Source organism: Dermacentor variabilis, chromosome 6 (assembly GCF_050947875.1).
Source record: "Dermacentor variabilis isolate Ectoservices chromosome 6, ASM5094787v1, whole genome shotgun sequence".
Lineage (NCBI taxonomy): Eukaryota > Metazoa > Arthropoda > Arachnida > Ixodida > Ixodidae > Dermacentor > Dermacentor variabilis.
In genome coordinates this window covers 35,719,658-35,731,642 of record NC_134573.1, presented here as the reverse complement: position 1 = coordinate 35,731,642, position 11,985 = coordinate 35,719,658, and positions in this window count along the sequence as shown.

The following is an 11,985-nucleotide window of genomic DNA, read 5'->3' as shown; positions in this document are numbered from 1 at the left end:
CAACATACACGTCATTGTGCTGTTTGTTCTTTCTATGTGCAAGAATACAGTGCGTGTTGATTAGCCACAAGATGAATGGTGTGTAATTCACAATGAAAAGACAAGAAACAGAAGGAGTTTAATAATTCTATCACCTATAGACTGTGCATATTGTCACGCGACAGTGACGGTGAAGAAAGCAGCAATACGATGGAATACAAAACTAGGCTTTATTGGGCGAACCTGTGCCCACAGAAACTAGCTACACTTATAGCACAGCGATAGCGGCGAACACGGTCGGCGATCGTCGGAAACCTGATCAGCGGGTCAAGCGCGTCGGCTTTTATAGATCAGTCGTCGAATGTTCTAGAATACCCGATGGGACCCGCGTGTCTTCCACAAAGTTCTACACTATTCGCGTCGGGCATACATGCAATCAGATTACACAAGTTGCGGTGAAAGACAGTGTACTCAACCATCGATAACATTCCAGAAACTTCTTTTACATGCAGGCGCGTCCTGCGCTGCGCGATAACATTTGTTAGGCGGCCAAACGTGGTTGCCCGATAAAGATAAGTACACATGTCAATATGAATGCAACGCTCCCCGATTCAAACGTGCCATTACATGCATGTTCGATGCCAGATTCTTTAACAATGTCATATATTTGCATGTAGTAATTTTCACACAGCTTATGATGTATCATTTTATAGCCCAAATAATTGTACACTTTGTCCTTTTGTGTTGTATGAAAAGCGGCATCCTCTGCTGTCGGATACAACTTCAGAAGACAGGAGAGGCCCCGCCCAGATGACCAAAGCGCAGCAGCCCATTGCCTCCATGTCTAAAGAAAGTCCCTCTCCAACGAGCGTGCATTAGTGTGTCACGACGGCACGGCGTGCCCATTGGTGCAGGCTTGTGTTCACCGGCCTTTAAAGTGCAGATTCCGCGGCCTCCTTAAGTTGTATCCGACTATAGAATCACGTAATGCCTTGCACGAGTTGCATAGACTTTAGCAACTTTATAGCACACAATGATCAGGAACAGAAATCCATAAAGGCATCCAAGCAAAGCTGGCTGGCCACACTTCCATTATGAGGGGCTGTAGAAAGGTCTCGCCAAATATTCCCATGACGTCTTTGAAAAAAAGGTGTTTGGCACTTTTTTAGAATAAAAAACACATTACAATTAATGTTGTCAACCACGTCAAAACAAACTGAGCTTGGTTATCTGCACAGCATGTAATGGAAGCTTGTGTTTCACATAGGAAACACACTGCTCTCTCCAGTACAATTTTAAAGCCGGCATGGCACCTATTATGTCAACAGTGTCCATATACAAATTACATTTTTCACAGGCCATTGATTTCACCATTATGTATGACGGTTCTTTCAATCAGTGCTTGTATTACATAAGCAGGCGAATTTGAAAGCAGAGCTTTGTTTGCAAACCTTCAGACTTCCATAATTGTGTGGCAAGGCACTGGCATGTTGTCGAATAGCTCAGACTTCCTCGATCCTGCACCAAAGAAGCCCAACCCTCTATTTGAAGTTGGATCGCACAACAATTAGGCAGCACACAAAGAAGACTAACACACCCAGCAGAGCGTTCTGCTGTGTGTATTTCTCTTCGTGTGTCGTCGAATTGTTGTGCAATTCAACTTCAAGCTTCTTTACCAATACACCCAGTCTTCAACCTCACCAATGCTTAGTTATTAGGCCACGATGGCGCACATCTTTGAAATGTCCCAACACAAATTAGCTCTCCAAATAATCACAAGTGTGAAATTTTGCAGCACAGGTGTATCCACGTGCCATATTCTTTACCACTAAACTTACAGGAAGCAAAGGGGCAAGAATTAACCAGCCTTACCGCTGCTGTTACCATCATCATTATGACGCCAACGGAAAGACAGTGCCACCTTTCAGTAAAGGGAGTGCCGGTGGGAAAGGTGTGACAGCTTGGCGTACAATAAAAGTAGCGGTTACAAGACATGTTGAATGCCAAAATATTGACACGTGTACTTATCTTTATCGGGCTACCACGTTTAGCCGCCTAACAAATGTAATCGCACAGCGTGGGACGCGCCTGCATGTATCCGAATTTTCTGGAAAGTTATCGATGCTTCTATCCGCTGTCTGTTGTCGCCGAACCTTATGTTATCTGATTTCATCATCCGACGCGAATGGTGTAGAACTTTGTGGAAGGCACGCGGGTCCGAACGATTAGTCTGGAACATTCGACGACTGCTCTATAAAAGCCGACGCGCTTGACCCGCTGATCAGATTTCCGGCGATCGCCGACCGTGCTTGCCGCTATCCTTGTGCTATAAGTGTAGCCTGTTTTTGTGGGCGCAGGTTCCCCCAATAAAAGCTAGTTTTGTAATCCACCGTATTGCTTCTTTCTTCCCCGTCACTACCACGTGACATCTGGTGGAGGTGCTTGTGCGTTCATGTACCGAACGCCCGCGCAAAGCCGCGATCCAAGCCCGAAGCCCGAGGACAGAACGAAAATCGCCCAAAACCAGCGTGCTAGCCGCAGACTGCAAGGACTGCCCCCAGAACACGGACTTTTACCCGAGAAGACAAAGAAGATCGTGGTCAAGACAACCCCAATGGCTGCCCCAGCGTCCCCCGTTATCCTACAACAACCTCGGGACCCACCAACCCTCCATGGAGCAGCGAATGAAGACCCGGAATCATGGCTGGAGACCTTCGAACGAATCGCGACATTCAACAACTGGGACTCCGACGACAAGCTGCGGCATGTCTACTTTGCCTTAGAAGAGGCCGCCAGAACGTGGTTTGAGAACAGGGAGGCGACCATGACAACGTGGGACCTGTTCCGTAGCGGCTTCATGCGCACCTTTACAAGCGTCGTGCGCAAGGAAAGGGCCGAAGCTATGCTGGACGCCCGAGTGCAGCTACCAAACGAGAACATTGCCATCTTTACGGAAGAAATGAGCCGTTTGTTCCGCCACGCCGACCCGGATATGGCCGAGGAGAAGAAAGTCCGCCTACTGATGCGCGGTGTAAAGGAAGAACTTTTCGCCCGAATGGTAAGAAGCCCACCGAAGACCGTCGAACAGTTTCTTCGTGAGGCGACGAACATTCAGAAGACACTCGAGATCCGAAACCGGCAATTCGATCGCCGCACGAACTCTACAAACTATGCCGGGGTTCAATCACTGGCTACCGACGATCTACGCGAGACTATCAGAGCGGTCGTACGGGAGGAGCTGCTGAAGTTCTACCCAAGGACGCAGCCCCAAGTAGATCCAATCGCTGAAATCGTCAAAGATGTTCAGTGATCACTTGGAGTCCCTGAGGTGCAACCACGATCACCGCAACCTCAGCCGGAAGCGATCACCTACGCCGCCTTCACCCGCCGTCAAGGTCCCCCTCCGCGACAACGCCAGGGCCCTGTAACGCCGCAATTCCGTCGTCCACCGACGCCGCCGCCAGCACGCCCACCCGTCGCCCAGCGCAGCTACGCGAGGAAGACAGACATTTGCCGAGCCCCCGACCACCGCCCGCTCTGCTACCACTGCGGCGAAGCCGGCCATGTGTACCGCCGATGTCCACACCGCGACCTGGGATTGCGAGGGTTCGCCGTCGATGCACCGCGCCCTCGGCAAGGTAAACGTCCTCGTGACATCACCGACTACCTCGCCGCTATTCAGTGGAGCCCTCGACGACCGTCCCGTTCGCCGTCACCAGACCGCTACCTGTCGCCGCAGCGCCGACCATACACTGGCCCAGCCCGGGGCCGGTCAGCGAGCCCATATCCGGAAAACTAAAAGCAGCAAACGATGGAGGTGCGGTTGCTGTTCGTCGAAATGAAGAAGATCCTCCGCCGCCGACGAAGACGACGAAGAGACCATCTCGACGACATAGTAACGGCACGCCGCCGTCCCGTCGAAGTCAGGAAGCCAAGACTACACCGACGAAAGACGACTTGACGACGCGACGTTCCAGCTTCAGTTCAACACGACGCAGCCATGATCCGCCGCCAAAACCTAATTGCAATGCCAGACAAAGAACCACCGACCTCGACGTGCTTCTCGACGGCCACGCAGTCACCGCTTTAGTGGACACAGGAGCCGATTACTCCGTCATGAGTGGACCCATCGCCGCGCAGTTGAAGAAAGTTAGAACTGCATGGTAAGGCCCTCAAATTCGGACCGCTGGAGGACACCTCATCACGCCGACTGGAATCTGCACGGCAAGAATAACCATTCATGACCGGACTTACCCTGCCACCTTCGTTATTCTCCAACAGTGCTCACGAGACGTCATTCTCGGTATGGACTTCCTGGACCAACACGGCGCAATCATCGACCTGAAGTGGAAGTCAATAACGCTGTCGGAAGATAAAGCGATGCCGCCAGAGAGCCCTCGTAGTCACCACGCCTTGAGTGTGCTCGAAGATCACGTGAGCATCGCGCCTCGCTCCAGCATTGTTATTTCAATCGGCACCAAAACACCCGCTGACGTAGAAGGCGTCATCGAAGGCGACAAACGTCTACTGCTAGACCGTGAAATTTGCGTCGCAAGAGGGATCGCTCGACTGCATGGAGGGAAAACTGAAGTGTCGCTGACAAACTTCAGCCGGGAGTTCAAGCACATCAACAAGGGCACGACGATCGCGTACATCGGGGAAATTCTGGAAACCAGTAACGCGTTTTTCCTCTCGGATTCCGCCGCATCTACCCCGACGAACATGGTTCCCGAACCAGACTACGGCATTAATCCAACTCTCCCTGTGATTAGGCAACAGCAGCTGAGAAGTCTGCTCCGACGATACAAAGGCTGCTTTTCGACGTCATCGAGGATTCGACAAACACCAGACGCCAAGCATCGCATAATCACCGAGGAGTGCGCTCGACTACTCCGCGAGAGCCCTTACCGAGTTTCGCCACGAGAACGTGAAGCTATAAGAGAACAAGTCGACGAAATGCTGCGCGACGACATCATCCAGCCGTCGAAAAGCCCGTGGGCATCCCCTGTTGTCCTGGTCTCGGTGCCGTCCTAGTCCAGAGGAAAGATGGACATGAACACGTGATAGCTTAGGCTAGCCGGTCGTTGTCAAAAGCGGAAGGCAATTCTTCTACAACCGAAAAGGAATGCCTCGCCATCGTTTGGGCTACAGCGAAATTTCGGCCTTACCTCTATGGCAGGCCATTCAAATTGGTCAGCGACCATCACGCGTTGTGTTGGCTAGCTAACTTAAAGGACCCTTCAGGACGTCTGGCACGGTGGAGCCTCAGACTACATGAATACGACATCACTGTAACAAGTCCGGACGAAAACACTCAGATGCCGATTGCCTATCACGCGCCCCCATTGACCCGCCGCCGCAAGATGACGAGGATGACGACGCCTTCCTTGGCATAATAAGCGCGGAAGACTTCGCCGAACAACAACGAGGGGACCCGGAGCTAAAACCCCTAGTCGAGTATTTGGAAGGGCACACCGACGTTGTCCCTAGGGCATTTAAGCGTGGATTATCTTCGTCACGCTTCAAAGCAACCTGCTCGTGAAGAACTTCTCACCAGTCCCCGCCAACTACGTTCTTGTTCCGTCGGCGCTGCGTCCAGAAGTACTGCACGCCCTACATGATGATCCGACCGCTGGGCACCTCGATTTCTCCCGGACGCTATCGAGGATACAAGAAAGGTATTACTGGCCGCACCTAACGGCCGATGTCGGCCGTTACGTCAAGACATGCCTAGACTGTCAGCGGCGCAAGACACCACCGACAAGGCGAGCGGGATTACTACAGCCGATCAAGCCTCCTTACCGACCTTTTCAGCAGATCGGGATGGACTTATTAGGGCCGTTTCCGACATCAACATCCGGAAATAAGTGGATCGTCGTGGCGACGGACTGTCTCACCCGCTTCGCTAAAACTAAAGCTCTAACGATAGGCAGCGCAGCCGAACTGGTGAAATTTTTCGTCGAGAACATCCTGCTGCGACATGGTGCTCCAGAAGTCCTAATCACCGACAGAGGCACGGCTTTTACAGCAGAGCTCACGCAAGCCATTCTGCAATACAGCCAGACAAGTCGCAGGAGGACAACTGCCTACTATCTGCAGACGAATGGTCTCACGGAGCGCCAGAACAAGACCCTCGCCGACATGCAAGCAATGTACGTCGACGTCGAGCACAGGACGTGCAAGGCAGTCCTGCCGTACGTAACATCCGCTTACAACACGGCGGTGCAAGAAACAACACAGATCACGCCATTTAAGCTGGTTTACGGCAGGAACCCGACGACGACGCTCGACGCCATGCTGCCGCATGTCACTGACGAGGAAAATCTTGACGTCGCTACCGATCTCCAGCGCGCTGAAGAAGTCCGACAGCTCGCCCGCCTGCGAATCAAGAACCGGCAGAGGACCGACAGCCGACACTACAACCTCCGACGACGCTTCGTCGAGTACCAGCCCGGTGACCGTGTTTGGGTTTGGACCCCTATACGCCGACGAGGACTGAGCGAGAAGCTTTTGCGTCGCTATTTCGGACCGTTCAAGATCATCCGACGTATTGGCGCACTGGACTATTAGGCCGTGCCAGACGGCATTCCCTTATTACAGCGGCGCCGCTCACAACCTGAAATAGTCCACCTTGTGCGACTCAAGCCGTACTACCAGCCTTAATGAACTTTGGAGCTTCGCATAACTGACCTTTGGACTTTGTTTATTTTCGTTGTTTTGTTGCTTATGGTTAATAAGTGTCCTTTTGTGTTTCGCTGTCTTACATTTGTAGCATCGGGACGATGCCTTTTAAGAGGGGGGTACTGACACATGTACTTATCTTTATCGGGCAACCACATTTCGCCGCCTAACAAATGTAGTCGCAGAGAGTGGGACACGCCTGCATGTATCCGAAGTTTCTGGACAGTTAACGATGCTTCTATCCGCTGTCTATTGTCGCCGAACCTTATGTTATCTTATTTCATCACCTGACGCGAATGGTGCAGAACTTTGTGGAAGGCACGCGGGTCCGAACGATTAGTCTGGAACATTCGCCGACTGCTCTATAAAAGCCGACGCGCTTGACCCGCTGGTCAGATTTCCGACGATCGCCGACCGTGTTTATCGCTATCCTTGTGCTATAAGTGTAGCCTGTTTTTGTGGGCACAGGTTCGCCCAATAAAAGCTAGTTTTGTATTCCACCGTATTGCTGCTTTCTTCACCGTCCCTATCACGTGACAATATGATGCATGTCGCTCATCCTACTTTGGCATTGCGGCAAGCTTTTAGTCGTTTGAGCTTATCATGTTTTGTGTAATCATTGCTCTAAAGCTGCATAAAAGGTCTATTTGCCCTGCAATTTTTATTGTTATCATGGCGGGTTAAAGACCCACTTTCCATTGGCATCTGCACCACATTTCTTCCTATATGTAATCTTGTCTTAGTGGTTCATGACATCTTCACGCACACCGAGTTCTGCAGAGCATTTGATCTGCATTGTTCTACTGCTTAAGAATTAGAGCCCCAATATGAGACGAAAATATATAATCCATCCAAAATAACGCTGCGCCCCCCCCCCCCTAAACATTATACACTGAACCTCTGGCACATATATCCACAGTGAACAGAGCAAACAATGTGAAGTATTTTCTTCGTGCAAGCCAGCACACTAAGATTCTCAACACATTTTCATTTCGCCACAAATGCATAGGCACAACCGGCTTGGCGTAACATCCACATCACGCGTTGCAACAAATTGGGCAATGCCTCGCTGTTTCATAGTGCGGCCGATGGATGACGCATGACCAAATTCAGCATTATGCATACTAAGTAACTTCACCAATGATGAATCGTAAGTTCTTTATGAGATTAGCATTCATATGTTACTCCACACAATTTGTGATATCCATTTATCTATATATACTTAATTAACCTCTATCCCAAGAGAGTGAGCCATTTAGAAGGCTCCCTGAAAGACAAGTAGAACAATTGGCAAAGAGTCAGCAACCAGCGAAAAAGCAATATCATAGGCAGCCGCATGTCAGATGTCGGTAACACAAAATTTAAATCGCTTACCCAGAAGGGACAAATTTGGCAGTATGGCGTGTCTAGACATTGCTTCAATGCTTATCACAGTAACGCTGACATTAAAGGCGCCTTAATTCCTACGTACTTTCCGTCGACACACCCGACTACGTTCGTAATGTTCCCACGAAGTAGGAAGCATTCTTTTATATTATTACGATATCATCGAGCGATGCTCAAGGGACGAGCCGCCACGACAACGACGGCGAAGTTGGTCTGTGCCCTTGGCGCGAGTGAATGTCGGCCTGGCGCTCTGGCTCCAGTGCAGTGTAAATAGCCTGTAAATAGCCTCTTTCGTCTGTGTCTTTCTACACGTAACATTCTGGTGGAGGTCAGCGATCCCCGTTCTCACCACGGAACTCCTGAGTGGTCGGTACATCGAGCTTGTCACCATGCCTCCCGGCGACGAGCCCGCCTCTGCAACGGCTTCGGCTGGTCCGACTGATCCAATGGTCACGGTTGCCCACCATCGCGACCTAGGTGTGTTCTCTGGCCTGGAGGGACAGGACGTTGACAAATGGATCAAGCTATATGAACATGCCAGCGCTAATAGCAGGTGGGACCCAACTATTATGCTCGTCAATGTCATCTTTTATCTTGGCGGCACCCCACGTGTGTGGTACCAGACGAATGACGACGAGATAAGTAGTTGGGACACTTTCAAAGAAAAGCTACGGGAACTGTTCGGCGACCCCATTGGCCGCAAGGTTGCCGCGAGAAAGGCTCTTGCGTCTCGTGTTCAGACATCTACAGAGCCGTACGTTTCATACATCTTCGAAGTCTTGGCTCTATGCCGCAAAGCTGACGATGCTATGTCTGAATCAAATAAAGTGTCACATGTCCTAAAAGGCATCGCCGACAACGCTTTCAATTTGCTTGTTTTCGGCAACGTCTCGACAATCGACGCCATCATTAAAGAATGCAGTCGCCTTGAACAAGCCATGAGCCGCCGTATCACACACCACATCACGCGGATACCCAACACCGCTGCTACGTCGACATGTGAGGGTCGACCGCGTCAGGCCACCACCTGTGACGACTTCACCCGTATTGTTCGCCGCGAGCTAGAGGCCGCCTGTTCGCCAGCTTTCTCCACGACGCCTCCCGATTCGCCAGCAACCACGATTGCCATGATTCAGGCCGTAGTCAGACAGGAATCTGAGAATATGGGTCTGAACTCCGCGTGTTAAACATCTCAACCCAGCGTTCCCCAGTTCTCTACCAGCCCTCTTTGTCCCCGACAGTCCTTTTCCGCCACATCTCGCCGCAAGCCATCCGCTTGGCGTACCCCTGATGACAGACCAATCTGCTTCCACTGCTTTCGCCTCGGCCACGTCGCTCGTCACTGCCGCAACCGATGGCCACCGCCTCCTCGGACATACGCCGCCACTTATTCCCGCACCTTTCGACCCAGGGTGTCTACCAACCGGGAAAATCGGGAAAACCGGGAATTCTCAGGGAATTTGAACAGTCTGGAAAAACTCACGGAAAACTCAGGGAATTTCTGCTTCCATCAGAGAAAATTAGCTGTAACTTTACTGAAAGGGAACGAAAGTCATGTTTATGCTGGCTCCGGTAACAGAGGAATCGCAACGAATCGTCATTGACGCCGTGTCATCGGCACGATGTATTGCCAGAGTAGTTAACGAGCGATTTTCTAGACGCCCCATTTTTCGGACATGCCCGATACTTTTCACGGCTTTGCGGCACCACCACGTACTCCATGTAGTCAATGTATATTGCCCTGACTGCAGGTCTGAAATGGCATTAATCAAAGCCGCCACCGCCGCTATCTTGATTATCTCGCCGCCTCGAACCGGCACTATCGCACGCAGATCCGCTGGCAGCCGTAACCACCACCGCGGCAACGTTAGGCCTAGCTGCTTCTATGTTCGCTATTAAGCTTCTTGCCGTGCGGTGCCGTGTTTTTCATTGAAAGAATTCGCCGTTATCACCAATGGCGCCGACTTCGCCTTTGTAATCCTCGCGATTGGCTTTGAAGCTCGCAGAGCACAGCGCGTTGTGTAATGTCAGTCTTTGAAAGTTAGCTTCGCCTGAGTACACTATTGTTAGGCGGTGAAACATAACAAGCGTGGGATGGGGCAATTGTCACGGGACACAGTATGCATTCCTTAATTATACACACGTGCACCCCCATCTCCTGTCACAGTACGAGCACCGATATGCCTAGTAAGTGTAGTGGCAGGCCTTAAGAGCTTTTTCGGGCGATTGAAAGGCGGCCTTACAATGTCTTCTGTCATCTCTTCGTCGCGGGTCATGTGAACAACCCGTGTCGGAGATACGAGAAATGCACCATCACATGATCACGAAAGGACACGACGTCGTGTTTCAGTGGCTGCCTGGTCATTGCGGTATCTCCGGCAACGACCTCGCTGACGAAGCTGCTAGGAAAGCACACGAAGGATCAACCCTTGTTTCTATGCCTTTATCGCGGACCGATGCAGCCCAACACTTAGGCAAGCTAGCGCACTCTTTGACATTGGAGAAGTGGCACACACCTGAATTCACTCAACATCGATTGCATTCCCTCGATCCCTTTATGCAACTGCGGCTGTTACCAGGTCTTCCGCGAAATGAGGAAACAGTGCTGTGACGCTTACGTTCGGGCGTCGCATTCACCAATGCATATGCATTTTTGATTGGAATGGCTGATAGCGCCTAGTGCAATGCCTGCGGTGTCGAGGAAACCATAGAACACCTACTGTGCTACTGTCCATCTTTTGAAGATGGAAGGCAAGACCTCTGCACAGCTCTCAATTAGCTAGATGGAAAGCCGTTCAGCTTGAACAAGATCTTGGGATCATGGCCTCGCATATCGCAGCTACAAAAGGCCACAAAAGCGCTGCTGTGATATTTGAACGATACCGGATTGAGTCAGCGGCTGTGATCCGGACTGAGTGACCGACTGATATCCCCAGTGTACTTTCTCTTTTAATCTTTCCGTCCCCCTTACCCTTTCCCCAGTGTAGGGTAACCAACCGCGCTCAGTCCTGGTTAACCTCCCTACCTTTCATATATAATTTTCTCTCGCTTTTTTTTTTCGGGCGTGCCTGTGGCAATTTTAGCCTTTAAGGGCAGTTAAAGACAGGCATTCATTATTTTTGGACTGCTCGATTTTCGTATGTTTTTGCGGCCCCTAGGGAATCCGAAAAATTGGACGTTGACTGTACAACTGACCAAGAGGATGCTTCAGATGATCCATGTGGTGAAAGCGTGGTAGGAGGATGAGAACAGAAAGGGCCGACGCACTGAGGAATTAACGGGAAAGGAAGGGTGCCGCCGCCTTTTTGAAGCAGCTTGAGCTACAAAAACTAAGTGTTGGCTGACGCTGAGATACAGGTGTCCCTCATCCAAACCAAAATAAACTGTTTTAAGCAGTGAAACCCAACACAGATGTTGCGTACAGGCTGAGAGTATCTCAGGACAGTTGAGGTTGACTTCCCAGCTGCTGAGAGAGAACCTTAGTTGTGACAAAGTTCAGGGCCTCATACAGATGGAGCTTGCTATCAGTTGATAGAAATAGCTCATATTAAAAAATATTTACTTATGTATGCATCTCGTTTTCATTCGTATTTGAAAATGTTCGACTCAATTTGGAATGGGCTTTACCATTTCTTTCGCTGTGCATTTTACTAACACCTTCCTTCTGTTTTCTTTTTAAATAAAATAGATATTAATCCTTACTATTCAAACTGGATTAATTCATTTTTTTTCCGCATGCTTACTAGAGAGTGACAGCATCGGGCAACGTGGGGTCAGCTTGTCTTGACATAAAACAAAGTTCTGGCTCATTAAGGGAATTTTTCAAAGGTGCTCAGGGAAAACCTGGAAAACTCAGGGAATTTGGAAATGTCAACTTGGTAGACACCCTGCGACCTTCTGTTCCCTATGCCACCCGCCATGAACCCACTGCCGCTGATG